Here is a 14652-nt window from a genome sequence, read left to right as displayed (position 1 = left end):
GAAAATCACCTATAACTTCTCAAAATGTTTTCTCAATATTTAGTGGAATTTAGGGAAAGCATCTATAAACAGGTCAGCATACACTGGTGTTCCTCCTAGCACACACATCAGCACTGGCAGGCTGTTCTTCAGAGAACCCAAGTCAAAGGCTGAGTCATCATTTTTGGAAGCTAAAGATAGGCTTTCTGTGCCATCAGGTTTTTTTACAATAAATTCTACAAAATAATTATGTATCGATTTGTATAATTGATATACCTAGTAATTCATGTATTTAAAGTGGATCGTGGTGTTAGGCAAAGACCAGTTCCTAGAACATAGGAGTTTCTAACATGCCAAGAAAAACCTGTTATAGTCTGGGACTAGTAAATTCTTTACAAAAGCATAGAACTGTCACAAGATGGAGAGGACTAACTAATTTGTGCATTAAGATGTGTGTGTCTTTTATTCCCGTGGTAGTTGTTTGGGTTTTTGCTGTTTTGTGGGGTTTTTTTGTTGGGTTTTTGGTGTTTTTTAATTTGGAAGAGAGATGACATGCTAACTCGAATCATAGAATGGCTTCGGTTAGAAAGGAACTTAATATCATCTAGTTCCAACACCCTGCCATGCACAGGGATGCCTCAAACATCAACCTCAGACCACAGCAGCAGGCGGGGAAAAAGGCATTAGTAAAATAAAAGTAAACAATTAAAAATTAAAAATCAATAGTTTAATTAGCAATTTAGAATTAATCTATGGAGGAATTTAGAGTGCTGGTTCTCTTAATACATTACTAAAAACTGCAAAATAGTGTTTATGGATATTCTTTTCTGTTTTATTCCTCAGTTTGTTTAATTCAACAAAACCAGAATTTTAAAAAAGGAGTCAGAGAGCAGAAGAGGTGATTCATTTCTCAGGAGAATAGGGAGTGTAAGTCAGTAACATTCTTTTTAATGGGCTGTAAAAATGATTAGAAGCCTTCAAGGTCAATTTATTTCTTTTTTTTTTTATTTAAAAAACTCTCAATAATTAAAAACTGTTCTGTATGTAAATTACAGTTCTGTATGAGCTGAAAAGAACAAAACCAATTTGAACTCCCACAATAGAAATGTGCATCCTTATACAAAAATACGTGAACTGCTGTATTCCCCTGAAACTTTCTACCTGATGTTTTCTGTCAGAATATAAAGAGATTTACTCAGATTTTTCTCATGATACTAGTCAAATAATGAACTGAATGCTTGATCATATTAGAACATCCATAGTACTGTTGTCTGCATATTTGTCCTGAATTATTTATACATACTTCTGGTCTTCTGTACATCTTAAAACTGCAACCAAGGCATAAACTTGGAAGGAGGAGGTTTAAAGATTTTCCCAGGATGGACAGAGGAAACTAGATGGAGAGTAAGCAAAGCAATAGTTTAAATTCTGGCACCCTGAATTTAATGGCAAAGCTGCCAATAAGTTTAACTTTTGACAAAAAGAATCTTCAGAGGTAGTCAAAAAGGCAAATAATGATAGTAATAGGAAGGGGATAGACAACCAAATCATCATTACACTTTGTGAACAGTGAGCTGTTTTGACATCCATGTCAAAAAGAGATACAGAATTTGTGATAGTTTAGAGGAGGATGAGCACGAACAAAGTAAGGATTAGCTTCTGTGCAAAGAATTAAATAATCTGGAATCACTCTCTTGGAAAAGATGCTACTCAAGGAGAAATGGTTGGATTTTGAAAGTCCTGACTGGCATGAGGAACAGTGAATAGAGAACAATTAGTCATGCTTGAACCAAGAAAACTGAGCATATATAGATTAACAAGCAGCTTGCTTAGAAAGAGACTTATTCATACAATTTAAAAGATGAATGTCCTTACCTTAGAATGATTTGAATACCAAGAGTGTGCATGTTTAAAAATTAATAGAGAAATTCATGGATGAGAGATCTGTGAGGCAGTATTCAGCACTCTGTCAAAGAAGCATCCTCCAGCTCAGAAGGTCCCTAAGCAGGGGAGTGCCAGAAACGGTCAGGATTTGCAAGGGGAGCTTCTTCAGCTTTCCCTATTTTCTGAAGCTCTTGCTGTTGGTGCTGAACAGTCAGTACAGGAAGCTGCACAGTCTTTCAGTCATTCCAGTTAGCTTGATAGCCCACCTCAGTATACCTGTTCTTAGGTTGCCAACAAGGGTTTTGATCATCTGACAGAGTTAAAAGAATAATCATGATAAAGGTGAATTTCTTCTGACCCAGAAGACTGATTCAAAGCTACTTAATTATTTAAACCTAGCATATGGACTGAATAAGGAATCCTGAACTTAAGGGCTATCTAGCAGCACAGGAGTGGTGATTTTATATTGTAGTGAGTAATATCTATAACCAACAAAATAGGCCTTAAGCCTGTACCCAGGAGCACAGAAGTTCCCTTTGTATTTCAGAATGAGACAAAAAGGTAGGCTTAATGCTTCCATGTGAAAGGAAACAGTTGATGAATCTGATTTTCTCACTTCAAGAAGGACATTGATAAACTGGAATGAGTTCAGGGGAGGGTCACCAGGATGTCTGGGTCTGGAGCACTTGCTTTGTGAGGAGAGATGAGGTGTCCAGCTGGGGGAATAGATGGATTGGGGCCCCTAACAGCAGGCTGGCAGGGAGGTTTTCTAGATGATGGAGTCAGTGGTGTATGGTAGGAGGAGAGACATCAGACATCAATTGAAATAAGAGCATCTGAGAAGGTATGGTAGAAAAAAAAAAAAGAGAATTAAGCAGTAGAGCAGATAGCTCGCATAGGTTGTGTAATGTCCATTCTTAGAGATTTACAAGATTTGACTGGTGAAATGTTGAGCAATTAGGTCTGGAGTCATTGTTACCCTGTTTTGAGCAGAAGGTTGGACAAGAAGGGTACCAAGAGCCACTTCTTACCTGAACAAACTGGTGATTTAGCCTTCTATGAGGAAGTGACTAGGTGGAGGGATGATGGTAGAGCGGTAGATGTAGTTTTTCTTGATTTCAGTAAGGCATTTGATACTGTCTCCCACAGCATCCTCATAGATAAGCTAAGGAAGTGTGGGCTTGACGATCAAGTAGTGAGGTGGATCGAGAACTGGTTGAAAGGAAGAAGGCAGATAGTTGTGGTCAATGGCGCAGAATCTAGCTGGAGGTCTGTGACTAGTGGAGTTCCTCAGGGGTCGGTGCTGGGACCGGTGCTGTTTAATATTTTCATCAATGACCTGGATGAGGGAACTGAGTGCACCCTCAGCAAGTTTGCTGATGACACAAAACTGGGAGGAGTGGCTGACACACCAGAGGACTGTGCTGCCATTCAGCGAGACCTGGACAGGCTGGAGAGTTGGGCGGGGAGAAACTTGATGAAATTTAACAAGGGCAAGTGTAGAGTCTTGCATCTGGGGAAGAACAACCCCATGTACCAGTACAGGTTGGGGGTTGACCTGCTGGAAAGTAGCGAAGGGGAAAGGGACCTGGGGGTCCTGGTGGATAGGAGGATGACCATGAGCCAGCAATGTGCTCTTGTGGCCAAGAAGGCAAATGGCATCTTAGGGTGCATTAGAAAGGGAGTGGTTAGTAGGTCAAGAGAGGTTCTCCTCCCCCTCTACTCAGCCTTGGTGAGGCCGCATCTGGAATATTGCATCCAGTTCTGGGCCCCTCTGTTCAAGAAGGACAGGGAATTGCTTGAAGGAGTCCAGCGCAGAGCCACAAAGATGATTAAGGGAGTGGAACATCTCCCTTATGAGGAGAGGCTGAGGGAGCTGGGTCTCTTTAGCTTGGAGAAGAGGAGACTGAGGGGTGACCTCATCAATGTTTACAAATATGTAAAGGGTAGGTGTCAGGATGATGGAGCTAGGCTTTTTTCAGTGATATCCAGTGATAGGACAAGGGGCAATGGGTGTAAACTAGAGCATAGGAAGTTCCACGTTAACATCAGGAAGAACTTCTTTACTGTAAGAGTGACAGAGCACTGGAACAGGTTGCCCAGGGGGGTTGTGGAGTCTCCTACACTGGAGATATTCAAGGCCCGCCTGGACAAGTTCCTGTGTGATGTACTGTAGGTTACCCTGCTCTTGCAGGGGGGTTGGACTAGATGATGTTTTTAGGTCCCTTCCAACCCTTGGGATTCTGTGATTCTGTGGATTCTGTGATTAATGCCGTTCAGGTGGCAACTGTATTTAAACACAAGAAAACATCTTGGAGAATGCAAAGGAAATCATTCTCCTCTATACTATTGAATAGTAGGGCAGTAACACAAAGCAGTTTCATAGAGAGGAGGAATGGAGCAAGATTATGATTGCTGACTCTGAAGGTTTATTTTTTAGGTCATTTTGATCAGTAGTGGCATAGCAGCAGCAGTTACATCTGTAGTTTTGCCTTGACAGAAGAACAAATTATTATACTCTCTGCTACTTCTATCCTTTCTCAAATATCCGATTTTTAACCATGTGGATCATGTATCACTTGGTTCTCAGTGAATATGGATACAACCAAAAATTGATCTCTGCCTGTATCCTGAGAAAAAAGATTTTTAAACATCTGGAGTTAAAAGACACGGAGTATACGCAGACTGTGCAGGGTCTGACCCATGAATGTACCTAGTGAGGAGCAATCTCAGAATCTTTATTCAATATTACAAGTTTTGGTGTCTATGTTTATTTTATAAGACCTAAAGGAATGCTAGAGCGTCAAGCTACTATTAAGACTTAACGTTTCCTGTTTCCATTAATAGAAATTGCACAGATGGATGCATGTTATTGTAACAATTTTCTTCTGTGTTGTTGACGAGGATTTAGTTTAACATATTCTTCTTATTTCATTTATTTTCTGTGAGTGAACTGCTTTTTCAGGGGGTTGCAGCTGAATAATCATCAGTGTGTGTGGGAAACACAGAGTGTAATTATAAAGGAAGAGTGATGTCAGAATTCACCATTTTGTAATAGGTGATTCAGGGAAATAAGTTTTAATTAGTAATTCGAAGCCACTACAATCTCAGATGTAAAAATCCAGTTCAAATGGCAGAAGTCCTTCTTGGCAGGTGGTATTTCGGGGGTATTTTCCTGTTTCACCCAGCAGAGGGCTCTCATAGCGTAGTTCTCCAAAATCGTTTCCGTGCCTGATGCAGTCAATGAGAGATTTGCCAGAGATCCCACTAGAAGGCAAATCTTCACGTCCTTACTTCGAGAAATTTCTCCTTTCCACAGAAGTTTTAGCATAGCAACTGAAGGAGTTGGTTTGTAATATGGGAGTAATTTTTTTTTCTTCTTCTTTTTCTTTTCTTTCTTTCTTTTTTTTTTTTTTTTTTTTTTTGTAGTTAAGTATATATCAACTTCAAAGTAAATCCAGTTTTTTGGAATGAAGATGGGTTGTTCCAAATCAGTTTTGTTATTATGCTTTTTTAAATGGCATTCTTATTGTGTGATATTTTCTAACATTCTACGTGTTTTTTAAAAAAAAACATCTTCCAATATATGAATATTTATATTACAATTGTCACTGCATCCACCACCATCATTGCTCAGGTGTAGTGTTACACTCATCACCTTTGAAGCAGTAGCCATTGCAGGTGATATTGGGCAGGGTATATTCCATTTGGGTTTTAGTTTTGCTGACTTTCAGCAGCATTCAAACAAGTAACACGCTACATTGATGTGTTGAAAATATGTGTACTTTCTTCATATACATGTGCCATCCATAAGATAGATTTTTAAATAAATCTAAAGCATTAATATTTATTGTGACTAGCTATTTTGTCCTTCACAAACAAGAACTCTATAAATATATCTATAGTAGTTTTTGATGGCCTCCATATGACTGCCATTAGAATTTGACTGTGTTTTCACATAAATCAGGTATGCAAGCATGGCCTTGGTACACCTTGTATGACAGCAGGTCTGAATGACACTGATGACTGATCAAGTAGTTTCTGAAATATAGGTAGTTACAAGTTAGGCAAGTCATTGCTAAGCAACTTCAAAACTTGTTTCTCTCTTACTTTTCCCATTCCAGTTTTCAAATTTTCAAAACAATAATGTTCCTACATAGAACATTCCCTTAAAATCTGGAGATGGCTCAGCTGGCTTGCTGCAAAGCTATCACATTACCTCTAGATAAACATCATTAAACTGAGCATACGGCTTGGCTTCCCTCAGCTAGAAAACTCTGTGAATAGCTTGCTGTTGACATGGAAATGATTGAGTAGGAAATAATTACATGTCAGTTTTTGTCCTGTCATTTAGATTGCCCAGGAAAAAGGTGATACAGTGAAATCAAATGTAAGGTTACGCTTGCAGGAGCAAACACTGCAAGGCTAAGCTTACTGAGTGATATACAGCGTTTTGGAAAGCTGTAAGTCTTTAAGAGAGGTAATGATAGCTTCAGGCACACTGTGGTGCCTTAAAAGGGGCTTAACAGAAATAAATATTAAGTAGGAGTAATGTAGCTGAGTTACTACTTTATATGGTATTGGTGGTATAACCATGCCATTATGTTAGCTTCTACCATCCAAGCATTCTGGTTTCTAATTGATTTTAGCAAGCAGGAATGGTTCCAGAGAAAAAAACTCAAAGCAAACAAACAAAAAACCCACCATGAAACCACACTGCTTTGTAGTGGAAAACAAATAACACAAACCAAAAGCTCCTTAGTCCATCTTGTTTTTCAGGAGAACAGTTAAGAATAGCCTAAATTTGTACATAGATATAAGACTTCTGAAACCATAAGGATATTTAACAGGTAAAGGCATATCATAATCAAAGGGCTGAAGCCTGAAGTTAGATAAATTTGAAAAGCAAGGCACATGGGAAGGGGGGAAATAACATAAGCATGGTTATACATGGAACTATTAGCCTAGGTGTGTGATAGGATCTTTGTGATTTTATATATATACCAGTAGATCATGTATTTTTTTCAGAAAGAACAGGTATATCTAGCCTATAAATTAGGAATTTCTGAGAAATTCCTGAATATCATTTTATGGTCTAGATTCTGAAAGAAATCAAGCAAAATATTTATGACAAGTACTATGTGATCAGGAAGGAAAGAAGAGACAGGAACCTCTGCTGTGTCCCGAGGGAGAACAGAATCTTCTCTGGAAGTAGTTTAGTGTGTGTAGATAGAAAACAGCTCCTCTGGACATGGTCCTGGGCAAATGGCTGTAGGTAGCCCCGTTTGAGCAGAGGAGTTGGACCAGATGATGTCCGGATGTCCCTTGCAACCTCAACCATTCTATGAGAAGCTTCAACAGTGTCAGGCTGGAACAGGGACAGAAAACCAAGAGGCTTAAAGCTATAGTCAAGGAAGGCTTCTTGCAGCAGAGATCAGATCCTAGCCCAAGCCTCAGTGATAATAGAGAAAGACTTTTTGAGAGACATGATGGGCTTTGAAACATAAGTAGCAATAGAAGGCTGCAAGATTTTTTTGACAATGGGTTGGAAAGACTTATCCTGCAAGGTTGCAGTGGACAGTGATCTGTTTTCAAACCTTTTTATTTAAACAGTTTTGCCTAATAGAGCTGAGATGCCTCTATTTAGAGAGTTACTTTGTTAAAACTTCTATGAAGTCTAATTTTAGATATGAGGAATATTTTAATTCCATAAATTCCAGAGTAGCATGCAGGTAGCTTCATTTCAAGAACTTGGCCAACATGCAGTCAGGTGCAGAGATTTGAAAACACAGCTTTGAAAAAACGGTGTCAATAACAAAGCCTCATTCAAAATGTGCTGAAAAAGGGGCAATATTTTCTTCTTGTTAATTTGGTTTTGGGTTGTTTTGGGGTTTTTTTGTCTCATTTAGCTATCTTTCCATTATAGCTGGAAAAAGATGTTATTAACTCTTACGTGGCTGACTAGGTCACTAGTGGTCTGTCTGGACATTCCAGATCAGGAACTCTGCCAACCAGTGCAGGAGAGGAAAATAAGGTATCATCACACAGCGAGAGCTGGAAAGGTGGAAAGGGATGGTAAATCAAAACAGAAGGAAGAACCTCAACCCTAAAAAAAAAAAAAAAAACAAAAAAAAACCCAAAAAAAAACCCAACCAACCAACCAAAAACTGTTAACCACGGCATGCTATTGCAAACTCTGTTGTAATCCAGATGAGAAGCTGGTGAAATCTAAGCTTCTAAATAGTTTTTTTTTTCCAGTCTCTGGGTCACAGAGTTTTGTTGTCTTTTGTTATTGTTCAAATTGCACTATTACTGCTAAACACAGCACAACCTAGGATCCACAAAAGCCTTTCTGGCAAGCATTATCATTCTGCTGTATTTATTTCTTAATTGTCTTCTCCCTGAAGATGACAGGAAGTGTTGGTAATACTTTCTGCTTAGAGTGAATTTTTGGCTTGACTGAAGTCTCTGATACTGCTAGCTCACAGCAACTAAAGAGAAGTCATAGAAACCAGGTGTGAATTTCTTGTCTAGATGAAGTTTATAGCAAAGTATACGCTAACTTCAGAGCAGCCAAAATTTCACTCAATAAAATAACTTACCAACACTTCCCATGCTCTGCAGAAAGACAGAAGCATTTTGCTTGCACTCACTTTCCAGTTCTCTTTTGTTCATTCTTTCCAGTGGGAGCCTAGAGTGGAATTATCTAGCAGTGATCTCCCAACCAGGCAACAGGGGAGACAATGATCCTGTGCTAAGAAAGCAAATCTGAAAGCAGAAGGCAAGGTCAATAACAGAACTGGTATCAGTCCTATTGGAGAAAGTTTATTTCAGGAGACACAGTAAGAAAAGAAATGACAAAAGTTCATTTCTAGATAAGCATTGTTGCAGATATTTAAAAAATGTTGCAGTTTAAGTTAACCATAGTAACTTCCTTTTATTTTCAGTGATACTTAATTAGAAATTAAGTTCATGAGACTATTTTCAGGGGGAGTATTCATTGTATTATTTTAATAGTGAAGTGTATTTCTTTTCATTATTTTCCTGTGTCTTGATTTTATTGTTCTTAATATTGGTTTTCAGTAAATCAATGTTAAAGGCATTTCTCAACTGTCTCAAAGCTATGAAGAAATTTTAATAAATATTTTAAGTTAAACGTAAATACTACTGAAATATGAGGGAGAAGGAGATATCAAGGCTTGATTATGCATTTCCAGGCATCAAAAGCATACCTCTTGGCTACATCAGAAAAGTAAGATTAAATCCTTAATTCACTCTGATATATAGTTTAATGTCCATGCCCACTTAAGCATGTGGGATGAACCTTGTAATATCTCACTGTTATCTCAATTTTTTGTTAAACAGAACAACTTACAGGACTCTAAAATTGTTAACATCTAAAAAAGAAATGCCTTGCATGATAAACTATGCCAAATGAGATTAAGTGAATCTGATTTCATCAAGATTAGCTTGTGATTCCTTAACAAAAAGATTAAAAGGAATCCAGACCAACTGATTTGGCTACTCTACATCAAAGGGTACTGTAGTATGTTAATTTTACCTTCTATTTCTTTCATTTTTTCTTACTGACTCAGCTCCCCACTGTCATACCAATAAATAGTTCAAAGAGTATAAGTAAATCACTAAATTAATTTGATGTTTGGTTAGGTTTTTTTTTATTTTAGCTCACATTGGTGAGCAGTGATGGCCTCCCATGGGCTAAATATCAATGAACCTTTCCTGTCTCCTGATCCTTTTCCTTTTTGGGGTTTCCTTGCCTTTTCCCTCCAGTCTCGAGAGGAACTGTCATCATGTAGGGAGGGCAAACACTGGGGAGTTTAGTGGGACAGGGTGTTTGAACTCAGTGTAATGGTAGTGGCATAGACTTAGAAGAATTTTAAACTTCTAAACCAACTGATGACGTAAAGGAAAATATAGGAAGGTGGGGATCTGAGCAGATTTATCTTTAATATTCTGCTAAAATCACAGAAGTCATCCACAGAAAATACTGCCTACAATTTTATAATCTTTTAGATGATAAAATTATATTATATTTTAAAAGGATATACACACATTTATTGTCGGCTAAGATAAGTTTGTGTTAATAAAACTGTTGAGTATGCCTCCTCTGAATGTAAATGGAAGGGTTTACGTGGATGTAACTGAAAATTCTTATTTAATCATGTCTGCTACAGGCAATGCGTGTGGAATATTCTTTTAAACCCTCTGTATATAGATTTTGACTGAACTGAAAATGCAGACTTACATTGCTTTAGGTCACTCCAGTTTAGTTTGTGAACAACATAGCCAATTGTAAAAATGTATTGTAGTAGTGTAGGTAATTTTTGTAGCCAATTTTTAGCCATAACAAAAATGTAAATATTTCAAAGTATGTAAGACTACCTTACCTAAGGGTATCTAAAATCTATACTTGGTCCTTCTAAACAAGTTTGTTTAAGCTTTCTGGATGTCCATAGATTCTATAAAACCTTGAAGCAAGCACACATTCAGCTCAAAAACATAGCCGTCAGGTTGAAGTTAGGAATACTGTCACTCTAAAATCAAGGAAGAGAGACACTTTCAGAGAAAAGTTAATCTCAAATATGGATTTCCGAAGGGGATTTACACCCTTAATTTTGACATCTCGGGTGCCTCACAGAACATGACCTGCATTCAGGTTTCACTGCGTTTGCTGTTTGATGACATCTGGAGACAGGAACATAAGTCAGTTCCATGATTCACTTTGTCCAAACTAACTAATATTGCTTAAAGCTGGATTTAGGCTCATGTTTAAATTGCTTTGGGTTTAATGCTCTGTGGTTTTAATGCTGCAGAAACACACAAAATCAGATAAGGATGTGTAGTTCTGTGTTCTGTAACTGCAGAAATGTGCTTGGATGTGGACAGCTTCTTCCTCAGTGCACTGGGAACATTCCTCCAACAGTTTGCCATGCTGTACCACAATCAGCCATGGGATACATTCATATGGCTTTATGTAGTAAACCTCAGTATCAGGAAGGACTGGAGAATGTTTGCCAGCTTTGTTATTTGCAACTATGCTAGTCGAATTTGGCATTCAGATCTAGGCCCTGATCGCAAGAAATATAATTGTGAATTCTTAGACTTTTTTTTTATAATTTATTTTAAGAAGCTGTAGTTTTAATACATGAAGCAAAGTTACTTCTTCCCAAATAGGTTTGAAGACACATCACACTATAATTATTCATACTGAAAAGATCTGGATTATTATTTTATTAAACAAAATTTTGAATCTTCATAAAAAATATCTTCCTTGTCATGTACAAACAGAACCTAAATTTGTATTCTTCTCTGAATACAGTGTGATAACATCTCGGCAATGTATTTGCCTCAGTAAAATTTGTATTTTTGGCCTAAGGTCATCTTCCTAGCATAGTTTTATGATTAAGTACATTCTTTACTGTGTATCTGTGTCAGATACTACTGCTCTAATAATTATAGATTATATCTGCTGATTTAGACATGAACCCTAAACCCATTTGAATAATTATTCATGTGAAAATATAGCATCACTTAGTAGTTGCAGAATGCCACTTTAAGTTGTTAAAATGTAGTTGGTTCCAGAAAAATTAAGCAATGACTAATTGGCAAGATTAAGTTAAGTATTCAGTAAAAATAACCAACAGGATATATCTGGATTCTGCTTATCAGGAAAGGAAGAAACTAGAGTAGTTCCTAGTTACTCCAAGCTTAATCAAAATTCATGCTAAATTGCTTGGCCTTGCTCCAAAATAAAATTCAACAGTCGTGTCCAAAACACATTTGACGTGCCAAAAATAAACAGTTTGGAGATTGATGCAAATGTTACGCTTGATACACTGAACAGCTACATTTGTTTTAAGAACCTTCAATTTATTTAAATGCTGGCCTTTCTAGGAGCTAGTGTTTGATTTCCATTCCTAGTAAACAGTAAAATTGATTTGGATTGCAGTTCATGAAGATACAAATAATCATGCAAACACAGTCTGATAGATTCTTCTTTTCAACTGTCATTTTCTATTAGTGCACAAATTCCTTAGCCCCCCAAAAATGTGTATGCACAGGGTGATGAAGGATCTTGACTTGCGACATGCATATAGGTCAGTAGGCTGTTTTAGAGGCCATGTAACAGATTTTAAGGGCACTTATTTGTTGGGGTTTTTGTTTGTTTGTTTGTTTTTGTTTGGGTTTTTGTGGGTTTTTGTTTTGTGGTTTTTTGCATGTAATTCTGTCTCACTTCTAGCTGCAGCCATAAGATGCTAAGGAGTTCAGAGTTTTTACATCTGAGATCACGACTAAATAGCTCTAGGCGAACATCAAGCTTCCATAAATCTGAAAAATTACTGACTTCAAGTATAACATTGGTTTAAATCCTGAGAATATTTACTCCTAGATGAAAGGCAAATAAAGTCTGGGGATGCAGAGGTACAGATTAAATACACACTTAATTTGACTTCCCAGATTATTGTGCCTACTTATTCAGCAATAAATATGAATAAAATACTTACTGTTTCATTTTTATGTTGCTTGACAGTACTGAAATTGAGCATTAAAATAACGTAACAGTAGACAGCTCTGCATGAGCTCAGAATCCTGAATGTGTTAATATAATTGTAGCTACTATGTTGATAAAACTGAGAGTCACATATTTGTCTTGCACAGGCAAATTTACACGAGTTACTTTTGAAAAATTTGAAACTGTTTGCAACTGAACCTAAATGTGGTTTATTTATCATTTTAGTATTTTGTTTTTAAATACCATTTGGGCAAATTAGCTGCATAGAAAGGACAGAATAGTAGGAGTCACTGGCTAATACTGAGACTTGTAAATTCTTAGACATATTTGTTACAATTTAAAATGGAATTTTAACTGACATTTTTTGGACCATTTATGCTTTGTCTTCCTGAAGTTTTAAAAAAAAATCCCAAGTATAGAATATTCAGCCTTTTGGTCTAAAATAAAGTTGCCCTTTCATCCTGAAGGGCTTATACAGCCTAGTCTGTTTGTAGAATCCTAAACTTTGCTGATGCCTGGCATTTGCTCTTCACATTCTTTTTTTTTTTTTTCCTATTTGCATTATATAAATTTTAAATTAATATATTTCACAGCACTATTTCAGGTTTGAAAAACTTAAATGAATTTTCATACTAACACTTTAGAGAGTAGTATATGCAGAGAAATGTATTTTTCTGGAATGGTGAGGAATACAAATTATATGATAACAACTGTTGATGTGTTTGCAACTGGTAAATATCAGAAATATAACACTAATTTCTTTACTTTGCAGTGTATACACTTTGGATTAAAGTGTCATTATTAAAAATATGGAACATATTAGGACCAGATAGCATTAAACATTACAAATGATACAACTCCACTTTTTTCTTTTTTTTTTTATTTTTTTTGAGATTGGGTTTAGCAGTGGCATCAGACCTTTTGTAAGTAAGACCTGTTGTTGTTGTTGTTGTTGCTGTACCATTATATTTATGAATATTTAATTCCTTAAGAGTTGTCATAAAACATCAAAGAGTAGAGAAAATGTCTGAGCCAAGACAAGTAATACCACAGAAGTATAGTGGTAAGTATTCTCTCTCCTTCTTTTTGACAGTTATTTTGGCCTCTTTACTGAAAATCTGAGTGCTTCCTAAGTATTCAGAAAAAGAAGCAGTTGTAGTTTCTTCCCTCTTTTTCTATCCTATAGAAGAAATGAAATGACATCCAGCTTTTCTGTTGGCTTTGCTGTTTAGGAGTGCTTAGTGTGCACATGCATATAAATAATTCCTTCTTGATGTAATTTTTTGCCAAAGTTCCCTCATTTGAGTGACATTTTTGCCCCATTTACATCAATGTTGAAATTTCCATTAACTTCCCCAAAGCTGGAATTCCACCTGTTTTATCTAAGTTCATTGTAGTTCAGTCTAATGTATTAAAAGCATCTATATTTTAATTGCTTCAGTGGAATACAGTTGTCATGACCAGCAAATTTTGCAGAGGACAGAAAGGATCATCTGGCAATGAGCATCTCACATAAGGGCTTAAACAGTGGAATAGAAATACTAAGCTCTACATTCAGTGAGAAATTGCATTGAAAATTAATCTCCCTTTTAAAGAATTGTTTTCAAGTAGAATACTGCTGCTTTTATAGAGTTTACAGCTTCATTCCTGCATATGCATTGTCATAAGCAACACAAATTAAAAATGTGGGTCTAACGAGATGGAGACAAATCTGCTAGCACTGCACAGCCAAGAGTGAATTATGCTACTTGGCTGGTTTGGGTATGTAATTGTGCTGGAAAAGAAACAAAGTTTGGAAGTGAATGTTGGCAAGAAGGAAATATCTTATACAAAAAATAAATCTGTCCCGTTTCCCCCTTGATTCTTTCACCTTTCTTCCCCCACATCTTGCCTGCAACTGCAGCCATAGTAAAAGCTGTTCAGTGAGCAGTTCATCCTTCACACAGGAGATGGAATGTGCTTTGCATGTCTGTGCTAAGTAAGGTTTTAAACTTCTGCTTCTTGGTGTGTATGCCTTGGCCTTTGCTTGGATCTGGGTCTAATGCCATCTTCTGTGTGCAAGCAAGTACTTCAGCTAAGCTTAGAGCTAGCTGGAAAACTGTTACTGCAAGGTAACATGGGATACTGTGCATTTCCTACTGTTGCTTCAGCTCCTACCTTTAGTTTTTCTAGTACTTCCTGGGTATAAAGGACATGAGAAATTGTATCAAAAATGTATTAACGATGTACCTCTGGAGTGCACCAGTAACTGCAGG

Source organism: Lathamus discolor, chromosome 5 (genome assembly GCF_037157495.1).
Source record: "Lathamus discolor isolate bLatDis1 chromosome 5, bLatDis1.hap1, whole genome shotgun sequence".
NCBI lineage: Eukaryota > Metazoa > Chordata > Aves > Psittaciformes > Psittacidae > Lathamus > Lathamus discolor.
Note: the sequence above shows the minus strand (reverse complement) of the source record.